Genomic DNA, 12,721 nt, shown 5'->3' with positions numbered 1-12,721 from the left:
GAAGAAGAAGAAGAAGAAGAAGAAGAAGAAGAAGAAGAAGAAGAAGAAGAAGGCGGCAATGATGGAGAGAAACAAATAATCCTTTTCTGGGGGATTCAAGGACGTCAGGATGACTGGCTGCATTGGAGTGACTTTGAACTCCAGGTTTGTGGGCTCAGTGACAGTAGCCATGGACCTTGGCCTGAGGAAGAAACACTGAACGGGCATAATCTGCAGACAGGAAATGGGTCCCAGATAGGGAACATCTGAATTCCCAGGAAATGAGGATCAGCTGAACTAACCCCTCTACCTAGAAAAGCACTGAAAATGGACACTGTCCCAAGCCAGAACCCACTACACCTCCTTGTTCCTGTATAGTACCCTTGCTGGTTCTATGACACAATTCAATCTTCCTCTATCCTCTCATAATTCCTCTCTGTACCCCCCCCCATTACTCCCTCCATTTCTCTCTTCAGCTGCTTCACTTTCCCCTTCTAAACTCTCTCACCCCACTCCACCCACATACATTTCAACTCTCCACTCTTTTCCGATAACCCATCACAAACCTACTTAATGGCCCTGGGACTTCCCTTGGCTTAGTTTCTGAGGCTGTCTGGGCAATTTGCATCATGGGGCGTGGCTTCTCTGTTGGCCACCGCTTCATTATGATTAGTTGCTCTGGTATAGGCGTGTCTCAAGTGCTCAGACCCAGCTTCTGATTGGCTCAGTGTGTAAGGGGCATTGCTTAGCCCCTCTCCTTTCTTCCTGCCCTCAATCGATTCAATGAACCCAATGAACCCTATCAACCCAATGACTGGGTTAAGTTACTTGCTCTTTTTGTTGTTGTGCCCAGTTTGAATTCTTTACTGGTTCAACAGAACCAAGGGTGTGGGTCTCACTTCTAGATTGAATCTAAGTGCAATAGGACATTTACTGATATTCCTACAAGGAGCCTATAGTATGCTAGGCCCACGCTGGGCTCTGAGGACCATGTAGTGACTAACGCAGCCAAGATCGCAGCTCTCCTGGAATCCACAGCCCATGGGGGAGAAGGAGGGGAAAAGTCCAAATAAATAAACAAAATGATTTAAGGGAAAACCAAGGGCTCTGGGGAATAACTAAAATGAGGCAGAGGGGCTCTGGAGGGCCACACAGGGCTGAGGGGTGGGGTTGAGTGGACAGGAAAGGCCTCTCTGAGAAGGAACATCTGAGCTGAGACCTGAAGTACAAGAGGAACTGAAAGGGCGGGCCTACGCCGGCCGACTCCATCTTGTTCTGTGTCCTTCACCTTGACCACACCTCCTCCCCTTGAGTAACCCCCCCCCCCCCACCTGCCTAACAGGACTCGGACCCTTCCCCAGCCAATCGGCCGAGGCCATAGCCATTACCTCACCGACTGCCCCTAGGCCCCAATAAAACCTTTGTCCTTTTGAAACTCGCTCTCTCTCCCTGGTATCTCACCGCTGCGTCGGTGCAGGTAGGGGATTGAGCTCGAGCTAGCTCGAATAAAGGCTCTTTGCTTTTGCATCGGACTCGGCTCCCTAGTGGTCTTTGGGGATCAGGAATTCTGGGCATAACAGAACCATAATCAGAGGATTCAGAAGAAAGACTTCCAGGCATGGAGAACAGCAAACACAAAGGATCTGGGGTGGGAGGATGTTGGTGAGAACAGAAGCATTAAAGAGGGCAGTGTAGCTGGACTCAGTGATGGATCTAGATGCATAAACAGCATATATAGCTGCACAGATTCAAACACACACACACACACACACACACACACACACACACACACAGTCTATAAGCCAGCAAGCCCTCCTTAGAATTTTTTCATTTTGAATGTTTTCAACATTCCCTTTCTATTAACAGCCCTGTGTGGTGCTGGAAGGGATCCAGAGCAAGTGGGTGAGGTGTTTGTGCTCATCCCCTTGAAGAGTTAGGCTGAATGGCTGAAGAATCTCTCTGCTGGCAGTTCCCTGCCTTGAAAGTTCTTTGGCTGGGTGTTTCTTGGCTTTGCCAGGCCATCAGAAAAAGATGTAAAAATGTAAGATGATGAAAGAAGCACTCATTATTCCACATATATTCAGCCAAGTGGCCCATACTGAAATTTATCATCTGTGACCCACTTGTTCTTTTTAGCTCCCCTCGTCTTTGGAGATGGAAAGGAGATGTGCCTTCATGATGTCTGCTCTGGGAGACCACTGGGGATGGGACCAAAGCCATGGCTGAGAGCTACAACCTTCTATGTTCAGTCCATGAAGTCCTAGGATGGAAGAGATGCAGAGGGTGGAGACTTTAGGTGAGGCATGGGACAGGAGGGTGGTAAAGGGTCAAAGAGTGGCCAGCCTTGATAGAGAAAGCTAAGAGATGGGACCTCTAGGGGAAGAATCAGACCTGAAATAGTGATTTTTCCGCGTGTGGTTCCTTGACCAGCTGTGTCAACATCACCCAGAAATCTCTTAAAAATGCAAATCCTTGCCCACTCCCACACTTACTGAGTATAAAATCCTGGTGGTGCCCAGCAATCTGTGTTTTGATAGGCCCGCCAAGTAATTCTTATACAAACTAAAGACTGAGAACTCCCAGATGAGAAGAATGAATGACAAAGAGTGGAAGTGCCCAGGCCCTTCTAGGAGCTTCACTTAGACCTCTGGCCTTTGTGTTTAGGATGTTCCTTTGTTCTGGAGGTACGGAAGCTCCCCAGCTGGGTCCTGCATGGGGTTTTATATCCATAAACAGTGGGGAAAACATAATAAAATAGTTTCACCTAGCCCAAAGAAAGACATTAAGTTTTCAAATCAAGTTGAAAGTACTTAGGAATCACTTATCGACATGACACATAAATCTAGTATATTGTCATCAAAATCCTCAATTCTAAGACATGACAGAATTTTACAAGCTGGCGAACTGAACAAACAAGGTTATTTATATGGAGAGGGAATTAAATAAACTATAGACGATTAAGAGAAAATACAGGGAATTTAATAACAGTAGACATTTAAAATGATTCGGAGGGGGAAAGAGGAATGTATATAGGCTGAGCAAGCTAGGGAAAATAATAAGTAGAAAAGGAAAGCAACATTTTATGCATAAACTATGATGGAACAAATAAAAGTAAGCAAATCAGTTACCATATGGAATATGAATTTCCTGAATTCCCCTAAAAGTTAGAGATTTTAGATTAACAAAATAAAAACACCAACATTTAGCTAGATGTTGCCTTTAGCAGTATACCACTTAAAGAAAACATTACCAACAACAGAAGATTGAGGACGAGGCTACAAAGAGCAATACAGGCACATAACACAAACAGGGCAGAAGTAGTAATATACACATCAAAGCAAAAAGCAGATAAAAGTGTCAAAGAAGGACGGGATAAAAACTAAAGTTTTCAATGTACAATGCACAAAAGAAGACGTGTCTGTCACAAATATTTATGTAGTGAACTCTAAATCAGCTACATTGTGAGAACAAAAGCAACAAACAGAAGAAATTTTAATAAAGCCACTAGAAATATAAGGACTTAAATATACCTCTTAGAAAATTTGAAAATAAAATAGAAACAGAATGTACAAATATGTATAGGATTTGAATAATTTAACTAGTAAGTACAATTAGAGAGTTATTTAGAAAGTTATACTCTAGGGGCGCCTGGGTGGCTCAGTTGGTTAAGCGGCTGACTTTGGCTCAGGTCATGATCTCGCAGTCTGTGAGTTCGAGCCCCGCGTCGGGCTCTGTGCTGACAGCTCAGAGCCTGGAGCCTGTTTCGGATTCTGTGTCTCCCTCTCTCTGACCTTCCCCTGTTCATGCTCTGTCTCTCACTGTCTCAAAAATAAATACAATGTTAAAAAAAAAATTTAAAAAAAGTTACACTCTAAAGTAGTTACTGCACCTTCTTTAGTTATAGAAATATTTATAAAGAAATATTTATAAAATTCATCAAGAACCTGGCTACAAATAGAAATTTAAAAATGTAGAGTTCCTTAAACAATACCAAAAAATCGGAAGTAAACAAAAAGGAGACTTGGAAAAATTTCTGTTTGTAAACTAAGAGATAGTCTCATAAATTACAGCCATACCTCAGAGATATTGCAGGTTGGGTTCCAGACCACAACAATAGTCAATATCACAATAAAGAAAGTCAAATGAATTTTTTGGTTTTCCAGTGCATATGAAAGTTATGTTTATACTATCCTGTAGTCTATTAAGTGTGAAATACCATTGTATCTGAAAAAAATTATGTACATAACCTTAATTTTAAAATACTTTATTGCTTGGGGCACCTGGGTGGCGTAGTCGATTAAGCATCCAACTTTGGCTCAGGTCATGATCTCGCAGTTCGTGAGTTCAAGCCCCACGTCAGGCTCTGTGATGACAGCTCAGAGCCTGGAACCTGCTTCAGATTCTGTGTCTCCCTCTCTCTCTCTGCCTCTCCCCCACTCATGCTCTGTTTCTCTCTCTCAAAAATAAATAAACATTAAAAAATTAAAAATAAACAAATTTTAGAACTGAAAAATGTAACGAACTGAAAAAATTTTTAAAAATCATTAGATGAACTCAATAGCCCACAGAGATGACGGAGGAAAGAATCAGTAAACATGAAGGCAGTTAAATAGAAATTATCCAATTTAAATAATAGAGAAGAAAATTAAGAAAAATTAACAGAATCTCAGAGGCCTGTAGGACAATATCAAAAAGCCATGTCATCACAGTTTCAGAAGGAAAGAAGAAAGAGTGCTGTAGAAAAAACCCATGAAACATGGACATGGAGAACTGGAACCCTCATTCATTGCTGGTGGGAATGAAAAATGGTACAGTGTTCTGTAAAAACAGACTGAAAGTTTCTTATAAAATTAAACACACATTTATCCTATGACCCAGCAACCCTACTTATGGGTAATTACCCTAGATAAATGAAAACACGTTCACACAAAATTTTATGAGAATATTTATAAACACTCTATTCACAATCTCCAAAAATCGGAACAGTTCAAATGTCCCTCAGTGAAGGTGCGGATGAACAAATCGCATAGACCAATACATTGGAATATTACTCAGAAATTAAATGGAACAAATTGGTGATACATTCAACAACTTGGATAAATCTTAAAGTCATTAGGCTGAGGGAAATAAGCCACTCTTAAAAGGTTATTTACTTAGAGTGATGTCCATGAAAATGACAGAGTAGGGAACTTCAAAATCCTATCCCTTCACAAAAGCAGTGATTAAACTAACAAAAACTGTCAAAATCAGCTTTATCAGAATCAGGGGCTTACAGCAACCAGGGAATGCTTAATCAAGGAAAAAACTCAGCAGTGTCAATAAGAGAGCTTTATGGTGTTTTAACTTATCTTGGCACCATTTCCCACTCCCAGCCCAGTTGTAGCCTTGAAGACAACAGCTTATCTTCCCAGTACAAGTTCTCAGAACCTATACTTAGGTACTACATACAAAATTAATTCTTAAAGAATCATGGTTGTTGCTTTGATCTGTCTGGTGGCCCCCTGAAAGATCAGCTCAAAAGGCTCGCCTTTATTTCCTCTTATTGAGAACAAACCCAGGGATGAGGCAGCTACTAGAGGTGGGGGAGGTCTCAAAGGCAAGTGAATTAGCTGTTGCCACCTAGGTGAGAGGGTTAACAGTTGGATAACAAATCACAGACAAACCAAAGAGCTGTGTAAGAAAAGCTGGGGAAAGAGATGCTTGGGAAACAGTGTAGAAAAGTTCCCACACATTCCTGGGAGTCTAGAAGTCCATGTGTTTGTCCAGGGGTGGGTGCATGCTCGGAGAAGACCTGAGAAGACCCTCAGCTCTCGCCTCTGGCTGAACTTTAGGCCTGTACAAGCAGTAAGTGATAGTGAAGGCAGAGTTGTAAACTACCTGCCTGAGTGTTGAGGGCATTCGCCAAAAGTGAGTGAAGAATATTTGAAGAAATAATGGCCAAAAACTTCCCTAATTTATTAAATATGCAAATCTACACATCCAAGAAGCTAAATAAACTTCACATAGAATAAACTCAGAGAGATCCACCCTTTAAACTATAGAGAACAAACTGATGGTTATCACAAGGGGAGTGGAGGGGAGGGATGGGTTAAATAGGTGATGGGGAGTGCACTTGTTATGATGAACACATAATGTTCATGTTGTATGGTGTTATATGGAAATGTTGTATGAAAGTGTTGAATCACTATATTGTATACCTGAAACTAATATTATTCTGTATGTTAACTAACTGGAATTTAAATAAAAACTTAAAAAAACAGAGAGAGATCCACCTTGGTAAAAACCATAATAGGGGACCTAGGTGGTTCAGTTGGTTAAGCCACCAACACTTGACTTTGGCTCAGGTCATTCTCTCTCTGCCCCTACCCCACTCATGTGTGCACTGTCTCTCTCAAAATAAATAAATAAACATTTAAAACAAAACAAAATACCATAATCAAACAATCAAAAAAACAAAGAATCCTGAAAGTAGCAAAAGATGTGATTCATCACGTACAAGGGATCCTCAATAAGATTACAGCTGATTTCCCATCAGAAACCGTGGATGCTTAGAAACACTGGATGATATATTCAAAGTGCTGAAAGAAAAAAAAATCAACCAAGAATTCTCTATATGGTGAAATATATTTTACATAAATATATATAAAACTATATATTCCACAAAAATGGAGAGATTAAGACACCTTTTTTAAAAAAAGTTAGTTTATTGATTGACTGATTGATTGATTGATTGATTTTGAGAGAGAGAGAGCACAGGATGGTCAGAGAGAGAGGAAGAGAGGGAGAGAGAGACTCCCAAGCAGACTCTGCACTGTTTGGCTCTGGCCCAACGCAGGGCTTAAACCTATGAACCATGAGATCATGACTCGAGCCAAAACCAAGAGTCAGACACTTAACCAACTGAGCCATCCAGGTGCCCAAGACACTTTTAAATAAACAAAAACAGAGGGTTGGTTGCTAGTAAACCTGTCTTACAAGAAATGCTAAAAGAAGTCCTTCAGGCTGAAATGAAAGGACACTGGGCAATAACTTGAATCCACAGAAAGAAATAAAGAATACTTGTAAAAGTAACTGTATACATAAATATAAAATTCAGCATTAATGTATTTCTGGTTCCTCCTTCTTTTTCTATATGATGTAAAGATAATTACCAAACAGAAGAATCTATAAATCTGTGATGATGAGTACAAAATGTAAAAGATATAACTTGTGAAAATAACAATACCAGTGAAGGGAAATGCAGCTACATTGAAGCAAAGAGATTTTGTACAATATTGAAACTAAATTGTTATTAATTCAATTATATTGTTATAAATTAGTTGTAATCCCCAGGAAAACTACCAAGAAAATAACTATATTTTGTAAGAGAAATAAGAAGGGGATTAAAATGGTACCCTAGAAATATCTAAATAACACAGAGAAAACAGTAGGAGAAGAAATGAAGAACAAAAATTATATAAGATGTATAAAAAAATCAAATAGCAAAATGTTAAAAGTCTTTCATTATCAACAATTACATTAAATGTAAATAAATCAAATTCTTCAATTAAAAGATAATTGGCAGAATAGGTTCAGGAACATGCTCCAACTATATATTGCCTACACTTTAGAGCCAAAGACATAAACAGGTTGAAAGTGAAAGGATGGGAAAATATTTCCATGCAAACAGTAACCAAAAGAGAGCTGGAGTCACTATCCTAACATCAGAAAAATAGACCTTAAGACAAAAATTATTACAAGAGATAAAGAGAACATTATATAATTACAACGATAAAAGGGAAAATCCATCAAGATGATATACCAGTCAAAAAGATAGATTCACCTAACCACAGAGCCTCAAAATTTTGAGGCAAAAACAGAAGTGAAGGAAAACTGACAGCCCAATAATAACGGTGGGATAGTTTAACAACTGAATTTCAATAACAGAAACAGAAAACCTGAATAATATTTTATATTACCTAGACCTAACAGACATCTTTAGAACATTCCACCCAACAAGAGAAGAATACACAGTCTTCACAAGTGCACATGGAACATTCTCGAGCATAGATCAAATGTTAGACCCAAACACGTCTAAATATACATAAAACACTGAAAAAATACAAAGTATGTTCTCCAAACAAAATGGAATGAAATTAGAAATCAGTAAGAGAAGAAAATCTGAAAAATTCAAATATGTGTAAATTAACACACTCCTAAACAACCAATGAGTCAAAGAAGAAATCAAAGGGAAATTAGAAAATGCTCTGAGATGAATGAAAACAAAAACACAACATACCAAAATTTAGGGCATGTGGTAAAAGCAGTGCTCACAGAGAAATTTATAGCTTAAATTCCTACATTAAAAATGAAGAAAGATATCAAATCAACAACCTAACCTTCTGTCTTAAGTTACTATAAAAAGATGAAAAAAAATGAAACCCAAAGCAAGCAGAAGGAAAGAAATACTAAAAATTGGAGTGGTGACAAATGAAATAGAGAATAGATAAATAATAGAGAAAATCAATGAAACCAAAATTAGTTCTTTGAAAAGATCAATAAAATTGGCAAACCTTTAGCTAGACAGACCAAGAAAAAAAGAGAGAAGACTCAAATTACTAAAGTCAGAAACACTTTCAAAAGTGAGGACATTGGGGCACCTGGCTGGCTCAGTAAGTGAAGCATGTGACTCTTGATCTTGGGGTTGTAAGTTTGAGCCCCATGTTGGGTGTAGAGATTACTTAAAAATAAAATCTTTTTTAAAAAGTGAGGATTCACCACCAACCTTACAGAACTAAAAAGGGTTATAAGAAAATACTTATGAACAATTATATGCCAACAAATCCCTAAATGAAATGCACAAATTCCTAGAAAGTCAAAAACTACCCAAACTGACTCATGAAGAAACAGACATTCTGAATTAACCAGTAACAAGTAAAGAGATTAAATCAGTTTAAAACCAAACCAAACCAAACAACAACAAAAACTTCCAACAGAGAAAATCCCAGGCCCAGAAAGCTTCACCAGTGAATTCTATCAAATGCTTAAAGAATTAAAATGAATCTTTTTCAAACTCTTCCAAAAAAATAGAAGAGGGGAAACTCCTTCCTTACTGTATGAGGTCAATGTTACCCTGATATCAAAACCATACAAAGACATCACAAGAAAAGAAAAAAGACCAATATCCCTTATGAACACAAATGCAAAAATCCTCAACAAAATACTAGCCAACTAAACCCAGCAGCATGTTAAAGGGATTATACACCATGAGCAAGTGAGATTCATCCCAGGAATGCAAGGCGGTTTAACATATAAAGCTAAATCAATGTAATATGCCATATTAATAGAATGACAGGGAGAAAATAGGATTATCTCAACTGATACAGAAAAGGTATTTGACAAAATTGAATACTGCTTCATGATTTAAAAAAAAATCTACTCAGAATGCTAGAAATAGAAGGAAACTAGCTCAACCTGATAAAGGGTATCTAGGAAAACCCCACAGCTAACACCATACTTAATGATATGATGCCTTCACCCTAAGATCAGGAATAAGACAAGGATATCTGCTCCCACCACTTCTATTTAACACTGTACTGAAAATTCTAGCCAGAGCAATTTGACAAGGAAAAGAAACAAAAATCATCCAAATTGGGAAGGAGAAATCTAAACAATCTCTATTCATAGATGACATGATTCTATGCATAGAAAATTCTCAAGAATCCACAGAAAAAAAACTATTATAACTAATAAATGATTTCAGCAAAGTTGCAGGATACGAAGATCAACACATAAATATCAATTGTATTTTATTACGCTATCAATGAACAACGTGAAAATGAAATTAAGAAAACAATCCCATTTACAAAAGCATCAGAAAGAATAGAACACTTAGAAATAAATTTAATCAAAGGAGGTACAGGACTTGTACCTAAAAACTAAAAACTATAAAACATCTCTTAAAGAAATTGAAGAAGACTTAAATAAATTGAGACATCTTGTGTTCATCAGTTGAAAGGCTTAATATTTTTCAGATGGTAATATTCTCCAAATTGTTCTACAGATTCAATGCAATCTCTATCAAAATTTCAAAGGCCTGCTTTGTGGATATGGACAAACTGATTTAAAAAATCACATAGAACTGCAAGGGACCACAAATAAGAAAACAATCTTGGAAAAGAACAACAAAGTTGGAGGACTCATTTCCTGATTTCAAAACTTTGATTAAAGCTACAGTAATCACAAAGAGTTCAGCATTGGCATAAGGATAGAGTATGGCACTGACATACAGATAACTGCAGGAGAACTGAGATAGAAATAAACCCATACAGGGGTACCTGGGTGGCTCAGTGGGTTAAGTGTCTGATTTCGGCTCAGGTCATGACCTCGCAGTTCGTGGGTTCAAGCCCCACGTTGGGCTCTGTGCTGACAGCTCAGAGCCTGGAACCTGCTTTGGATTCTGTGTCTCCTTCTCTCTCTGCCCCTCCCTGCTTGCACTCTCTCTCTCTCAAAAATAAATAAACCTTAAAAATTTTTAAAGAAAAAAAAGAAAGAAACCCATACATCTATGGTCAGTTTTGGAATACCCAGTCCATTCAGTGAGAAAAGAAGAGTCTTTTCAATAAATGGTGCTAAGAAAACTGAATAGCCACATGTAAAGGAATGAATTCAGACACTTGCCTCACACCCTATACAAAAATTAACTTAACATGGATAAAAAATCCAAGTGTGAGAGATAAAATTATAAAACTCTTAGAAGAATGCACAGAGGTAAATCCTTCATGACTTGGCAATGGGTTCTTAGATATGACACAAGCACAGGGGAAAAAGAAAAAATAGATAAGTTGGACTTCAACAAAATTAAAAAATTCTGTGCATCAAAGAACACTATCAAGAAACTGAAAAAATAACACCCAGAATGGGAAAAATATTTGCAAATAATATATCTGATAAAGGACTAGTATTCAGAATATGTAAACAGATCTTACAACTCAACAACAAAAAGACAAAATCCAGCTAAAATATGGGCAAAGTACTTAAATAGACAGTCAAATCATTCATTTCTTCAAAGAAGATCTACAAGTGGCCAATAAACACATGAAAAGATGCTCATTAGCTATTAGGGAAATGAAAAGCCAAGCCACAATATTTAACAGGTGTAAATAAAGTCTATAATTCTTAAAAAGGAAGAGAACAAGTGTTGGTAAATGATGTGGAAAAACTGGAACTATTATACACTGCTGAAATAATACAGCTACTGTGAAAAAGCCTGGCACTTTCTCAAGAAGCTAAACATATAATTAGCATATGACCCACTCAAGAAACTAAACATAGAGCTAGCATATGACCTACCAATCCTACTCCTAGGATCCTATAAAACCCAAGAGAACTGAAAGCAGGTGTTCAAACAAAAACTTGTATAAGTTATATATGTCCATATATATATACATATTTGATATATATACATATATATGGTAGCAGCACTTTTCATAATAGGCAAAAAGTAGACACAGTACTAATGTCCATCAACAGATGAATCAATAAAAAAATGGCATATATCCATACAATGGAATATTATTCAGCCATAAAAGGGACTAAAGTACTGATTCATGATACAGCATGGATGATATTATACTAAGTGAGACAAACCAAACAAAAAAGTATGATTTCATTTACAGTTTTTTCGTGTCACTCAAAAAGCAGAGTGTTCCCATGAAAAGTGTCATAAAGTGAAATGGCAAACAAAGCAAAGAAGTAATTATCATTAATTTATATGAGAAACTTTTTGAGCATTCCTATATCCAAACAAATAACCTCTCTTAGGCTTTTCTGATACCTTAGGATGCATCTTGCTAATGGATGCACAAAATAAGTCGAGATAAAAGCACAGATGCTCACAGACATAGTTCAAAGCTCTGGAGTCTTGATGTTAAGACGCTGAGTGTAGTTCCTAGGGAAGGAGCATGGTGGTTGCCTCTCTTGCTTCTGGGAGTGCCCGCTGCCTCTATTAATGGCTCACTGCCAAACGATGCTGAATGCTATTTCCACTTTTTGCCTTTTTTTTTTTGTAAAAGTGAAAGTCCTCTTAGGATTCCTTATGGCTAGCGAAAACAGGTACTAATGTAGATCTTTCGTGAAAGCAAAGTGGAGTAGTACAAGCTTTTGAAAAGTGAGGGGTACCTGTATATGAAATGTCTATAATAGGAAAAATCCACATGGACAGAAATCAGATTAGAGGTTTCCAGGGGATGGGGGAAGAGGAGAATGAGGAATGACTACTTAAATGCCCCAGGTTTCTATTTGGGGTGGTGAGATTTTTCAGGAATTGGACAGTGGTGATGGTTGCACAACATTGCGAATGTACTAAAATCCAATGAACAGATGGGGGCCATTTCTGAGCAGACATTTCATAAGCCATTGTATGATTCAGCTATTCTTTTTTCTCTACCTTGAGATCTGCAGGATCAAAAATATCATCTTCTTCTTCAGTCTGGATCCTGTAATGAAGATGACCTGGAGCTGGCTGATAACAGACTGAGCCACTGAGACTTAGGAGTCATTTGTTCTTGGAGCATAAATTAGCCTAAGATAATTGACATAGCCCCCCTCATTAACTGTGTTTCACACAGAAAGTAACTCTGTTTGCACCTCAAGTTACACAAAAATATTTCTTGATGGTGGATCCTTCAGCTTCTCCCATAACCTTTCCCATCAAAGAAACTCTAATATTTTTATTATACCTGGGCATGGTCAGCAATCAGTG

At 37.9% G+C, this 12,721-nt stretch overlaps 1 long non-coding RNA gene across 1 annotated transcript in view; it reads left to right on the top strand.

Annotated features, from left to right (window-relative positions):
- The window catches only part of LOC121011562 (uncharacterized), a 12,244-nt gene extending 8,638 nt beyond the window's left edge, over positions 1-3,606 (top strand). The window contains exons 3-4 of the long non-coding RNA XR_005781643.1: positions 2,116-3,296; positions 3,365-3,606. This is a non-coding gene — a long non-coding RNA (uncharacterized LOC121011562). The remainder of the gene's footprint in view (positions 1-2,115; positions 3,297-3,364) is intronic.
- The last annotated feature ends 9,115 nt before the right edge of the window (positions 3,607-12,721 follow it).

This window comes from Herpailurus yagouaroundi, unplaced genomic scaffold, assembly GCF_014898765.1.
Source record: "Herpailurus yagouaroundi ecotype Mexico unplaced genomic scaffold, PumYag 194, whole genome shotgun sequence".
In the NCBI taxonomy this organism is placed as follows: domain Eukaryota; kingdom Metazoa; phylum Chordata; class Mammalia; order Carnivora; family Felidae; genus Herpailurus; species Herpailurus yagouaroundi.
The sequence above is the reverse complement of the archived record's forward strand: the minus strand, read 5'-3'. Positions and strand labels throughout refer to the sequence as shown.